We start from the raw sequence: 12899 nt of genomic DNA on the forward strand, positions 1-12899 counted from the left end.
TTTTATTTTCTTTGTAAACCGCTTTGAGGGTTGTTGTTTTTTTAAAACACACACACACACAATCAAGTGGTGTATAATTTTTATGAAATAATAAATAAATAAATAAATAAATAATCCCCCCACAAAGCTATGGTTCCCAGAGTTCTCTGGGAATTGCAGCTCTCTGAGGGGGATAAGAGTCCCCTAACAACTCTCAGCACCCTTAACTAACTACATTTCCCAGCATTCCTTGGGGGGAAGCCATGACTGTTTATAGTGGTATGATACCTCTCTAATTGTTTAGTGCAGTGGAGGACTGGAAGGTGTCCTGGAAGTGTAATAGTGACTCAAGCATGCCTAGACTGAGAAATGTGTGTGTAGAAATTCCTGACTTTTTCATAGCTAGCCTCTTGGGCAAAGGTTAAAGAGATATATCTTGACCAACCCACCACTAACCTGTAGCCACAGAAAGTTGCCTGTAAGGGGGACACAGCCTTTGGTTCCGCAACCTTGCACTGATGTTTCGTATTTCTTTGCTTCAGCCTACCGAAAGAAAAAAGAAAGAAAAAGCCCAGCACAGATGTATGGGGATAATAATCTTTGCAAGGCCTCTATTCTCTCTTCAAACATGAGGAAGGGAATGTAAGAAACCTTCCTCCTCCTCCCACCATCTCCCTTCATTCAGATGTCTCCTGAAAAGAAGCTTTGTGTCTTTTAGCCCACGTGGAGTTCACACAGAATATCTTACGGATAGGTGTGAAGTTGTGGATATGTCAAAACTGAACATGAGTAATTGATGCCCTGCTGTAGGGCTGGGGCTAATTACTGGCTTCCTTGCAGGATTAGCTTCTAGCAGCAAAAAAAAAAAATTGAAAATAGGTAATGATATACCCTGAGCAGAGGAGGTGGTTGGTTGGTGACTCTTGTGCCAATGGGAGTTCCTTTTTTGCAATGCAAATTGCAAGGGGGGTGGGCTTATCTGGATCAGGCCTTGTGGGGGCAGAGGAGTAAGAAGAGTTTAACCCTTTGTTGCAACTGTGCAACCCTTTGGATTTGTAATTTGCGTGGGGTGGGTGGGTGTCCCATTGGAGTGAAAGGGAGTGTTCCCCCACCTCCCCCCAAAAAACCATATTTCAGGCAAAAGTGGTCCATCCGGATTGCAGCTAGGGGCAAAGAGTTAAAGCCCCCATACACTCCACACCAGGATCAAACCCCAGATTAGGGTGCTGCAGCTGCAATTCATGCATTTTTGTGCTAACTAAGGAAGAATAGAAGTCTCTTCCAATTGCAGCCAACATGGAAACTGAGGAGAGGGGCGGGGCCAAGGAGAAGCAGATCTATGTGCCTAATAATAATAATAATAATAATAAATTATTTATACCCCACCCTCCCCAGCCAAGACTGGGCTCAGGGTGGCTAACACCAAATATATAATACATTAAAAACACAAAATCAAATGGTTGATTAAAATACAGTTCAAAATCACATTTAAAATCAAAATGCCATTAAGTGGGAACCCACGAATCACAACCGTAAGGAATATTAAATGTTCACCAGGCCCGGCCACCTGTGCTGGTCCCACGTAGGCCAACAGAAAGAGCCAGGAGGCCACTTACATACAGAGTCCCATAGAAAGAGGGAAGAAGGAAGGGGGTCAGACTGGGCCCAGACCAAAGGCCTGGTGGAACAGCTCCATCTTGCAGGCCCTGCGGAAAGATGTCAGATCTCACAGGGCTCTGGTCTCTTGCGACAGAGCGTTCCACCAAACCAGGGCCAGGGCTGAAAAGGCTCTGGCCCTGGTTGAGGCCAGTCTAACATCCTTGAGTCCCGGGACTTCCAAAGTATTATTGTTTGTGGACCGTAAGGTCCTCCACGGGGAGTACTGGGAGAGGTGGTCCCGTAGGTACGAGGGTCCTAGGCTGTGAAGGGCTTTAAAGGTCAAAACCAGCACCTTAAATCTGACCCTGTACTCCACTGGGAGCCAGTGCAGCTGGAAAAGCACTGGGTGAATATGCTCCCATGGCAGAGACCCCGTGAGGAGCCTCGCTCCTGCATTCTGCACCCGCTGGAGTTTCTGGGTCAGCTTCAAGGGCAGCCCCGCATAGAGCGAGTTACAATAATCGAGCCTGGAGGTGACTGCCGCATGGATCACTGTGGCCAGATCAGGGCGAGAAAGGTGTTTAGCAGCTGTTTAGCACAGCCGAGGTGGAAAAATGCCGCCTTTGCCGCAGTTGCAACCTGCACCTCCATAGAAAGGGAGGCGTCAAAGATTATACCCAAACTCCTGACAGAAGGCGCTGGCAAAGATGGGAGTGCTATGAGGGATTCTCATCTGAGATGCAGAGTTTGCTTTCTTCTTTGGCGATCACTCGTAGCCGAGTAAGATTGTCTTCCATAAACACGGTTTTAACAATGAGTCCGTAAATGACTGTGGAGGCCAATTCTGGATCCATATGTCCTTCCACAGTGGGCGGGAGTTGATCACGGTGTGGATTTGCCAAGCATATCTTCCTCTTAGCATGTTTCTCCCTTGCGTCTTGAGTTCGAGGGTCTTCAAAGCCCATCACACCTTTGGTAAAGGCTGTTCTCCAACTGTACCAAAGGAGCGGTACCTGGTCCGAGCCCTGCAGCATCTGACATATGTTGTTGTTTAGTCGTTTAGTCGTGTCCGACTCTTCGTGACTCCATGGACCAGAGCACGCCAGGCACTTCTGTCTTCCACTGCCTCCCGCGGTTTGGTCAGACTCATGTTTGTAGCTTCGAAGACACTATCCAACCATCTCGTCCTCTGCCGTCCCCTTCTCCTTGTGCCCTCCATCTTTCCCAACATCAGGGTCTTTTCCTGGGAGTCTTCTCTTCTCATGAGGTGGCCAAAGTATTGGAGCCTCAGCTTCGGGATCTGTCCTTCCAGTGAGCACTCAGGGCTGATTTCCTTAAGAATGGAGAGGTTTGTTCTTCTTGCAGTCCATGGGACTCTCAAGAGTCTCCTCCAGCACCAGCATCTGACATATACTGCTCATTAAACCAATGGTACTTTTGATTACGTTACTGTTGAGGCAAGCTACCCAGCGAAAACAATGGGCACAATGGATTGGCGTACTAGCCACTAGGGGCTAGGTGGCCGCTTGGAGTAGGGAGGATCCGATGAACAGCCCACACGTGTGATTCAGGGAAGTGTGAGACTTCTGGGTTTTCCTATAGGAGGCAAAGACTGAATAGTGTAGCCAACCAGCAACGGGCTCTGATCATGTGACACAGCCAAGGCCATCAGACAGAAAGCAGGGTGAAATTTGCCTTTTAAGAGACCATCATGGCTGGCAAGAGAAGGAGAAGGAGAAGGAGAAGGAAAAGGAAAAGGAGAAGGAGAAAGCTTCTTCCACTGCACTGCAATTTCTTTTTTAAAAAAATAAAGATTATTTGCAGACTTATGAACTGTTTCACAGCCGGAATCTCCCAAAGAGATGTTCAGTAACACAAAACAAGATAAAACGATTATAGACTTGGTAAATCAAAAGCAATAAGGCCATTTCTACAATTGTACCATTAATAGGCTGTAAAATGACTGGGTCACACTTCAGGGAAAGCCTTCTTAAACAAAAAATGTCTTCAGTCTCTGCCTGAATATCAACATTGTAAGCACTTTAATTTCAGCCAGCAACTAATTCCAGAAGGCTGGAACTGCAACACTAAAAGCCCTGTTGCTAGTTCAAACTATGTGCGTTTCCGAAGAGCACAGTTCTCAAACAGAGTGAGGTGGGGTTAGGTGGTCCTCTACGAAACCTAATCCCAATTTTTTTAGGACTTTAAATGCAAAACCTTGAATAGTCCCACTAACATATTAGCAGCCAGTGCAGGTCCCTTGGCAGCTATGATATAGTGCCCCACTCAGCAACCTTCCTGCTGCCTTTATCACCAGTTGCAAGTTCTGAACAAAGTCCAGAGGGAGCCCTGCATGGAGCACACTGCAATAATCCAGTCTTATAGTTACCAGTGCCAGGACTACAGTGGCCAAGCTATGTCAATCCAGAAACGGCTGTAGATGGTAAAAAGGCAGAACTGCTGAATGACAGCAGGGAATAAAGACCCATCCAGCCCTCTGGGCAAGGAGGGTGGGAGTCTCCAGCTCCAAGAATAAAAACTGGTATCCTCTAGTAAGCAGGAGATGGAGGCAGAGGGAAGCAGTTGGAGAAAGGGCAAAGAGGGACAATAAGGTGAGACTGAAAGAGAAAGGAACAGGGCATGTCACAAGAGAAGATGGAAATATGCAGGTGACAAGTCCAGCCCAATGACTCTCCTCAGCCCTGGGGAATCACACAGGAATATAGGAAGCTGCCGTATACTGAGTCAGACCATTGGTCCATCTAGCCAAGTATTGTCTACTCTGACTGGCCCTCTTGCCCTCCAGGGTGTCAGGCAAGCCCTACCTGAAGATGTTGGGGATTGAACCAAGAACCTTCTTTATGGAAGGCGGATGATCTACAACAGCTCTTTTCCCTCAAGGGAGAGGGAATTGAGGTGAAAGGTTTGCCTTCTCTCCCAGAGACTTTGTTTTGGTGAACTTTTCCCAGGCGGGGTGTGTGTGTGATGACAGAACTGCTTCCTTTTCCTGCCTGCCTCTGTAGAGGCACTTTGAAGACCACAAAAATGTAGTGAAGACGTTTTTGTGGTCTTCAAAGTGCCACAAAAATGAGGGGGATGAGGGGGAGGCAAAGATGAGGGGGAGAGATTCTGTTTTCTTTGCATTTTAATGCAAACCCACCTAATTCACATTTCTTGAAACAATACATAATGCAAAACACAGCAATCCATCAAAATCCACAGTTTTCCAAAATCCGAGATTCAATTGTCTGTCCGAACAATGTGCATTATGCTAGAGTTTGCATTAAAATGCGTATATTCGTGAAAACTGCGTACAAAAATGCATCGTGTTGGGGAAATTGGTATGCAAGAATGTTTGTATATCAGGAAACATTGTGACTATTAGGAGAAATTTATACTACAATGCAGAGGCATCTTCATGGAGATTTGTTTGTTTGAAAATTGCCATTTGCTGCAGAATGTGGAGTAAAGAATGAGAAACTGAAACTGACAGGTTTTGCACCGACAGGTAGGGTCCCTGTGCTAGTCCCGGGGGGAAGGTTACCGTTGTTGTAGTCAAAGTCCAGTCCTGAGTCACTAGCCTGGAAACAGTTCACAAGGAGCAAGGCGAGGTCTGAAGCAGGAAGCTGGGCGGGGACAGGAACACTGGAAGGTCCGAAGCAGGAAGCCGGGCGGGGACAGGAACACTGGAAGGTCCGAAGCAGGAAGCCGGGCGGGGACAGGAACACTGGAAGGTCAGGTCTGGGTCCGGGTAGGAGCAGGTACTCAACGACGACGTTGCTTCCGCTACCTGGGACCGGGCTGACTGGCCTTTATCTTCTCTGAGGCCAGGGGCGGTCCCGGCCCCCAGGAGACCCGCCTCTCCTGGCCTTAAGGCGAGCACTCCTCCTGGGAGAAACCAGTTCCCTTCGCCTCTCTGCCCTTCGCCTCTGCAGTTCAGGAGAGGCTGAAGGGTTACTGGGCCTCAGTTACCTGTAGGCACTGAGTCCTCAACCACCTCTGGAGCCAGAATGGATTCACCTGGTGCCTGCTCCTGAGGATCCGGCACAGGTGTAGGCGCCTCAGAATCAAGGCCCTGCCCCAGTTCAGCCGGCCCTGGAGGCGGGGACTCCTGTGCAGGCTGGGATTCCTCCGGTTCATCCTCTGAATCGGATTCCCAGGCCATCACAGTCCCATAGCTCTGTGCTGCAAATAAAATTATCCAGTTTGCCTTTCACCCAGTGCTCATCTTCCAAATCCCCATAAACACATCCCCATATGACCAGATCAGGACTTGCCATGGAATGGAGGTGGGGATACTGGTCACTGGTACAGATATCTCCTGCTGCTCACTCAGTGCCATGAGCTTCCTGCATAGGAGGGATGGTGTGTGCCAAAACATTTTTTCTTTGCTTCTAATCAGGAATGTCACAATATTTATAACCATTTTCAAACACTTGGCTTTAAAATGTTGAGAAGTAAATTGCTGTGATTCCTCAGTGGCAGTGGCTGTTGTTAGAAAATGCTCAGAGCATGTTAGGGATTGAGGCTTTAACATGATTTAAGTATTCTTCCGTTGCTGTGCATTCATCAGCTCGATTGTTCTAAATAACGCATCATTTTATTGCCATAACAAATCATGAAAGGTCTGAAGAGTAAAACAAAATGTTGAACAGAGTGCAGGAACATTATGAATTGATCACTTCAGTAATGGATTTATGTCAGAAGCGATAACGTTCCTGATAATTTTAGACAACTGGGCTGAAATATTTGCTACGTCAGACTGAACATCTTTTTTAAAAAGCACTTTCAAGCAAATGAAAAATCAATTTTTAATTATTTGGGTTGGAAATAATTATTTCCTGAATACTGGAATTCTTTGTGTACACACTAACCCATTTGTAGTACACACACAAAATGTAGTTTTTCTCACTGTGGAATAGTCTGTGCTCATCCTCAATAGGTTCCTTTCAATCTAGATTGATTCTAGATCCTGCTGTCCACAAGGGGAGATGTGCTGACTTGATATGCATGGGAAAGCCCTCCGCCTGATTAGATTATCAGTGCCTTTTCCACCCTGGGGAGAGTTCTCTTGGCATACACCCACCCACAATGTCATTGGGCAGGTGTGAATTGCCTCAACTGCTTGCGCCTGTTTTCAAATGGACACATTGTGGGGAAATGTAGGATCAACCGCCAATGAACTTTCATTTTTGGGAATGAAGCCAATTCTCAAGAAGCACATTTTAGGGTCAAAAATATGCAGAAGACCTAGATTGTGTGTAGGCCTCTTGTGGGGGGCGAGGAGGAAGCAAGTACTTGTTTTCCATTGCTTGCAGAATACAATGTTGTGTGTGATTTCTAGAACGAAATGCCACGATGCGTGAAACCACCAAGTTTCCTTGGTGGTTTGGTCCTCAGCACGGGTAACTATGGGGCAGTATGTGCTTTGCCCAGTTGTGCAGGGTCTGTACATAGCGTGCTGCAGGAATGATGCTCATTCATGTGCATGCAAACTCTTCTCTCACATGTTTGCCATTTCGCATGTTGCACATGAGGTGCGTGGGCTACACGCATGACTCTACCTTGTGCAGGAGATGCGATGTGCAGAACTCATACGTTCTGTCGGTGTGAGAAAGCTCAGGTCTGCCGAGCTGTTTATGTACAGTGGTACCTTCAGTTAAGTACTTAATTCGTTCCGGAGGTCTGTTCTTAACCTGAAACTGTTCTTAACCTGAAGCACCACTTTAGCTAATGGGGCTGCCCGCTGCTGCCGTGCCGCTGCTGCACGATTTCTGTTCTCATCCTGAAGCCAAGTTCTTAACCCAAATTACTATTTCTGGGTTAGTGGAGTCTGTAACCTGAAGTGTATGTAACCCGAGGTACAGTGGTGCCTCGCAAAACGAAAATAATCCGTTCTGCGAGTCTCTTCGTCTAGCGGTTTTTTCGTCTTGCGAAGCAACCCTATTAGCGGCTTAGCGGATTAGCGCTATTAGCGGTTTAGCGGCTATTAAAGGCTTATCGGCTTATCGGCTAAAAGGCTATTAGCGGCTTAGCGGCTTAGAAAAAGGGGGGGAGCGAAAAAAATCGCAAGACGTTTCCGTCTTGCGAAGCAAGCCCATAGGGAAATTTGACTTGTGAAGTGCATCGAAAAACGGAAAACCCTTTCGTCTAGCGGGTTTTTCGTCTTGCGAGGCATTCGTCTTGCGGGGCACCACTGTACCTCTGAACTGCATTTTTATCCCACTTTTTTCTCCAGGAAACTCAAGGTAGCATACCTAGTTCTCTCCCTTCTCATTTAATTCTTACAACAACCCTGTGAGAGAGGTTAGGTTGAGAGGCAGGGACTGGCCCAAGGTCACCCAAGTCAGCTTCCTGGCCATGTGGGGAGTTGAACCTTGGTCTCTCAAGTTCCTGGCCTGACACTCTAACCCAGGCTTCCCGAACCTCGGCCCTCCAGACATTTTTGGCCTACAACTCCCATGATCCCCAGCTAGCGGGACCAGTGGTCAGGGATGCTGGAAATTGTAGTCTCAAAACATCTGGAGGGCTAAGGTTGAGAAAGCCTCCTCTAACCACTATACCATACTAAGTCAAATTTCAGTAGCAGAGCCATAGTTGGTTCGAGCCATTTCTACTACATACAGCAGAAGCAAGGAACCTATGCTGTGGCCCTCTAGATGTTGTTGTTGTTGTTTAGTCGTTTAGTCGTGTCCGACTCTTCGTGACCCCATGGACCAGAGCATGCCAGGCACTCCTGTCTTCCACTGCCTCCCGCAGTTTGGTCAAACTCATGTTCGTAGCTTCGAGAACACTATCCAACCATCTCGTCCTCTGTCGTCCCCTTCTCCTTGTGCCCTCCATCTTTCCCAACATCAGGGTCTTTTCCAGGGTCTTCTCTTCTCACGAGGTAGCCAAAGTCTTGGAGCCTCAGCTTCAGGATCTGTCCTTCCAGTGAGCACTCAGGGCTGATTTCCTTAAGAATGGATCGGTTTGATCTTCTTGCCGTCCGTGGGACTCTCAAGAGTCTCCTCCAGCACCATAATTCAAAAGCATCCATTCTTCGGCAATCAGCCTTCTTTATGGTCCAGCTCTCACTTCCATACATCACTACTGGGAAAACCATAGCTTTTACTATACGGACCTTTTACTATAACTCAAGATGTTGTTAGACCACAACTCCCATCATCCCTGACCAATGGCTCTGCTGGCTGAGACTGATGGGACTTGGAGCTCAACAACAGCTGGAGGGACATAGGGACCTCTCGCAGACAGTATTCTAAACATGAGCATGTTATACAAGCCATTATGATACTCACCGATTTAATGTTAATTTCTTTTCTCCTAATATCCCAGCTATATTGAATGTTGGCTCCGTTTCTGTGCAGACTCACTTAATGCAAAGTGTCTCCATCCAGCAGGGATGAGCACTAAAAACTCAATAAAATAGATTATGTTTTGCAAATTGAAATTCTAGGTACATGACACATTTGTTCACAATCTGCAGTGGCTCTCGTTTGACATTTATGCCGTCCTTTGGTGGATCAGATTCAAGCTTGCTTCTCTATCATGTATATGAATCACTGCTAATTTCAAGCTGCCACCAAGAAATGTCAGGAAAGGGACAAATCTGCTTGATAATTACAGTCTTTTTGTGTGTGTGGAACTGTTCCCTCGTTCCATTATTGCTGGGTAATATGGAATTCATTGATTTGTTCTTTAAAAATGCAAGGGGGCAGAGATAATGTAAACATGCAGAACGAAAATTAAAAAGCAGGGAAGCCACAAGTTGCCTATACCAAAGGGACTGGAACAAAAATATTGCCCTTGAAGGCTTTGCCTGGACTACGGTGTGATAATCTTTGATTCAAACAGAGTTTGTGACATTCTTTCAGTAATTGGGCTTAGCTGCTGTAGGTTAGTGCCAAATTAGACATAATGGGGGCAAACACATTTGTTTTTCACCTGCCTTTTCCATCCATGAAATATAAGTGTTTTCCTTTTTTTATCCAAAGGGGCTCATGTGTGAGGAGAGCTGAACCCCACCCAGTATAGCTTAGTCCACAAAAACTAGTATGGAACTGCCCCATCAACTCCAGTCTACCCTCAGCTAGTGCCTTTGCCTGCCTGTACTTCCTCTCCTTTCCGTGTGCGGTGCTGGTGCTGGCTCGCCAGATGCAGCTTCGTCACGCTGGCCATGTGACCCGGAAGTGTATTTGGACAGCGCCGGCTCCCGGCCTCTTGAGCGAGATGAGCGTGCAACCCTAGAGTCGATCACGACTGCCCCTTTACCTTTACTTCCTCTCCTTTAGTGTCAGTGTTGACCATGTAGAACTCAGCAGGCAGAAGGATGAAGACAAAACTAGAATTACTTGGACCTTCCTGCCATTGGCCTCTGGCTCCACCTAGTGTTGGGCTCCATACCTTCTATCCTATCGGTCCCAATTGGCACCGGCCACCAATGCCCTCACCTGCGTTATTGCCACATGCTTCGGTGCCAGAGAAAAGTGTCTTGGAGCTAAGGTGGGAGAGAGAGAGAGAGAGAGAGACCATCTTTCAGTGCAGAAGGTCCCATGTTCATTTTTTAAAAAATCATTTTTATTAATTTTCCAATACAGGCATACTTCGGGTTGAAGTAGCTTCGGGATGAATATTTTTGGGTTGCGCTCCGCGGTGATGGAGTGTGTTACTTCTGGGTTTCGCCACTCGCGCTTGCGCAGACGCTCAAAATGATGTCATGTGCATGCGTGGAAGCCGTGAATCGTGGCCTGCACATGCGCAGACACACAGACGCGGGTTGCGTTCACTTCAGTATGCGAACGGGGCTCCGGAACAGATCCCATTCGCATCCAGAGGTACCACTGTAAAAAACATCCAATTATTATATCCAATCATAATCCAATTAAAATAAAAAACTAAAATAAAAAAGACCAAATTATAATCCAAATTATAATTGTTGATTTTTTGGGGAGCCCCATAGTCTAGACCTCTGAAGCACATCTCCACATCTCAGTCCTGCCCCTCCTCATTGTTTCCATATCTTGATTTTAACGCTTTGAAATTCTCCATCCCTGGTTCTATGATTCTCAATTAGACATCATATATCCTTCCGTCCGTCAAATACAGCTTTGTGTATATATATTTCTCCAACTGTCTTTTTACTTGCGTGGCTTCCCCTGACTCCATTGCAGTCTGGGCTGTTATCCAAGCCTGTTATCTGAAGTTTAATGTCTCAGCAACTCCCAAGTTGTTCAACCCTACCAAAAAGCTTCAGGTCGCAGGCGGTGAAAGGACCTTGGCCTGTGACCCTGCAGGTTTTTATTTAAAGAATATGTATCCTGCTCTTTGCCCAAGGGAGGCTCCCAGACAAGCTGACAAAGCACTTTAAAAAAAAGACAGCCCCTACCCTCAGGCTTCCAATCTAAGAAAAGATGTAGCATAAGAAGAAAATGGATTGGAGAGGAGAAAGAAATAAGAAAGCTCAGGTAGTAGGGCTTAGTTACAAGTCCTTCTAATAACAAGATGGGGTGGGAAGGTTCAAGCGGGGGGAAAGGAGCCCAAAGGTGCTGACCACTTAACTGTGCCAATGAAGTGACCTTGTCTCTCTTCTCTTCCCTCCTGTACTGCAGCCTGATGTGAAGGCTGCTATTGGGCAACAGCTGATGGGGACCAAAGATGCTCTGTCCAATGGTCAGAGGCTGTATGCTTCTGAAAATCAGTCGCTGGGAGCCACTGTGACGTTAACATATGAGAGTGCTGGAGGTGAAATAGTTAAACAAATTACCCAATCAGAACCCGGGGGTGGAGTCAGAGGGACTATAAAACCAGCTCTGGGAGGGGCGAAGGGAGGAGTTCATTGGGAGTTGGGTGGTTGGTTGGAGTGGGAGTGAATTGGGATAGAGTCTGTGGGTAGGTTGAGTTAGCGTCGCGAAACAAGCTGAGTCAGGAACAGTTAGCTAGGAAGGCGAGTAAATATCTGAGAGGTGGTTTAGTGAGGGAGAGCAGGTAGCAGAAGTTATAGGTCTGGATAGGCACCCCATGAATGTAATTGACTGATACCGTTTATGAAACCACACACTTGTTAAACAGCAATAAATAAACAGAAGTTTATGTTCCAATTTAAACCTGACTGGACTCAGTATTGTACCACGTAGGTCCTGGGTGGTGGCAGCGAGAAATAAAGTGGTGGCACAGGGATCAATAGCTCGGGTCTTGCTTGTTGGCTTCCCACAAGCAGCTGGTTGGCCACTGTGGTGACAGGATCCTGGACCAGGTAGGCACTGGCCTGTTCCAGCAAAGCTCCTCTCGTGTTCTTACAATCCTGGGCTAGATGGAGAAGCAGACTGATTCTGGCATAAGGCAACCTCTGTGTTGTTCCTAAATTCAGCACAGGCATTTTGAACTGTTATTCATGGCAGCCAAAGGGGACTATTTGCTTCTCACCGCCACCCCTCTGGTATATTAACAAAAAGAACATACACATGCTCTTTGTTTTTATGTCATCTGTGATGGGTCCAGAACTGCCTGCCCTGTGGTCATTCATGCCCCTATTGTAGAAGCTGATATATCTGATGCTTGTCCAGAGGGCTAAGATACATTTTGTACATAGGGAACTGGCATCAGAGGACAAAACATGCGTACTTTGCACCTATTATGAATGGTACATTGCATGCAGCTATAAATCAGTGGGGGGTTTCCCCCCTTTTTTCTTTTTAGAATGCAAGTGAGAAGGGTTCACACACACACACACACAGAGAGAGAGAGAGAGAGAGAGAGAGAGAGTTATTGTACAGACCTTTTTAAAAATATATTTATATACGAAAAGTCGCTGTTTATATTTGCATCTGCCATTCAGAGCTGACATGGATGAATAGCGGTGGTCAGGTTGTTTGCTTGCATATGCAATATCCGCTATAGTTTTTATCCCCCACCCCCAGCAGCCCTCCCTCCCTTTCCCAGAAAGCAAGCCAAAAGCTATTTGTCTCCCACTTTTTAAAAGACTGCCTGCACTAGTTTTGTCCCAGCGGTAGGGCTCCATCTATCTTATCAGGATTCCAATCTGTCACCGCAACTGTCAGCTGTCCTATCTGCAGGGTAGTAAAACATCCCAGCTGGAAGCATTTGCTTCGTATTAAATTGAAGAGAGGGAAAATATCTGCCTGAAGGAAAGGGGGTCTTTAGTCAGGTTATGGGGGTGGCATGCAAGATGTTGGGTTAAAATGAAATGAAAACAAATGCTTATAGCACGGGTGAGGACCAGGGGCAGAAGGAAATGAGAGCGAAAAGGAGGGCAGCAGAGTGGAAGATGTAAATAAATAGAATGAAACAGGAAGGCTGCAGAT

At 46.6% G+C, this 12899-nt stretch overlaps 1 protein-coding gene across 6 annotated transcripts in view; it reads left to right on the top strand.

The window, feature by feature from the left end:
* The window catches only part of DLG2 (discs large MAGUK scaffold protein 2), a 904765-nt gene that overhangs the window by 606974 nt on the left and 284892 nt on the right, over window positions 1–12899 (top strand). The window lies entirely within an intron of this gene.

This window comes from Podarcis liolepis (assembly GCF_965112155.1).
Source record: "Podarcis liolepis genome assembly, chromosome: 4".
Taxonomy (NCBI): domain Eukaryota; kingdom Metazoa; phylum Chordata; class Lepidosauria; order Squamata; family Lacertidae; genus Podarcis; species Podarcis liolepis.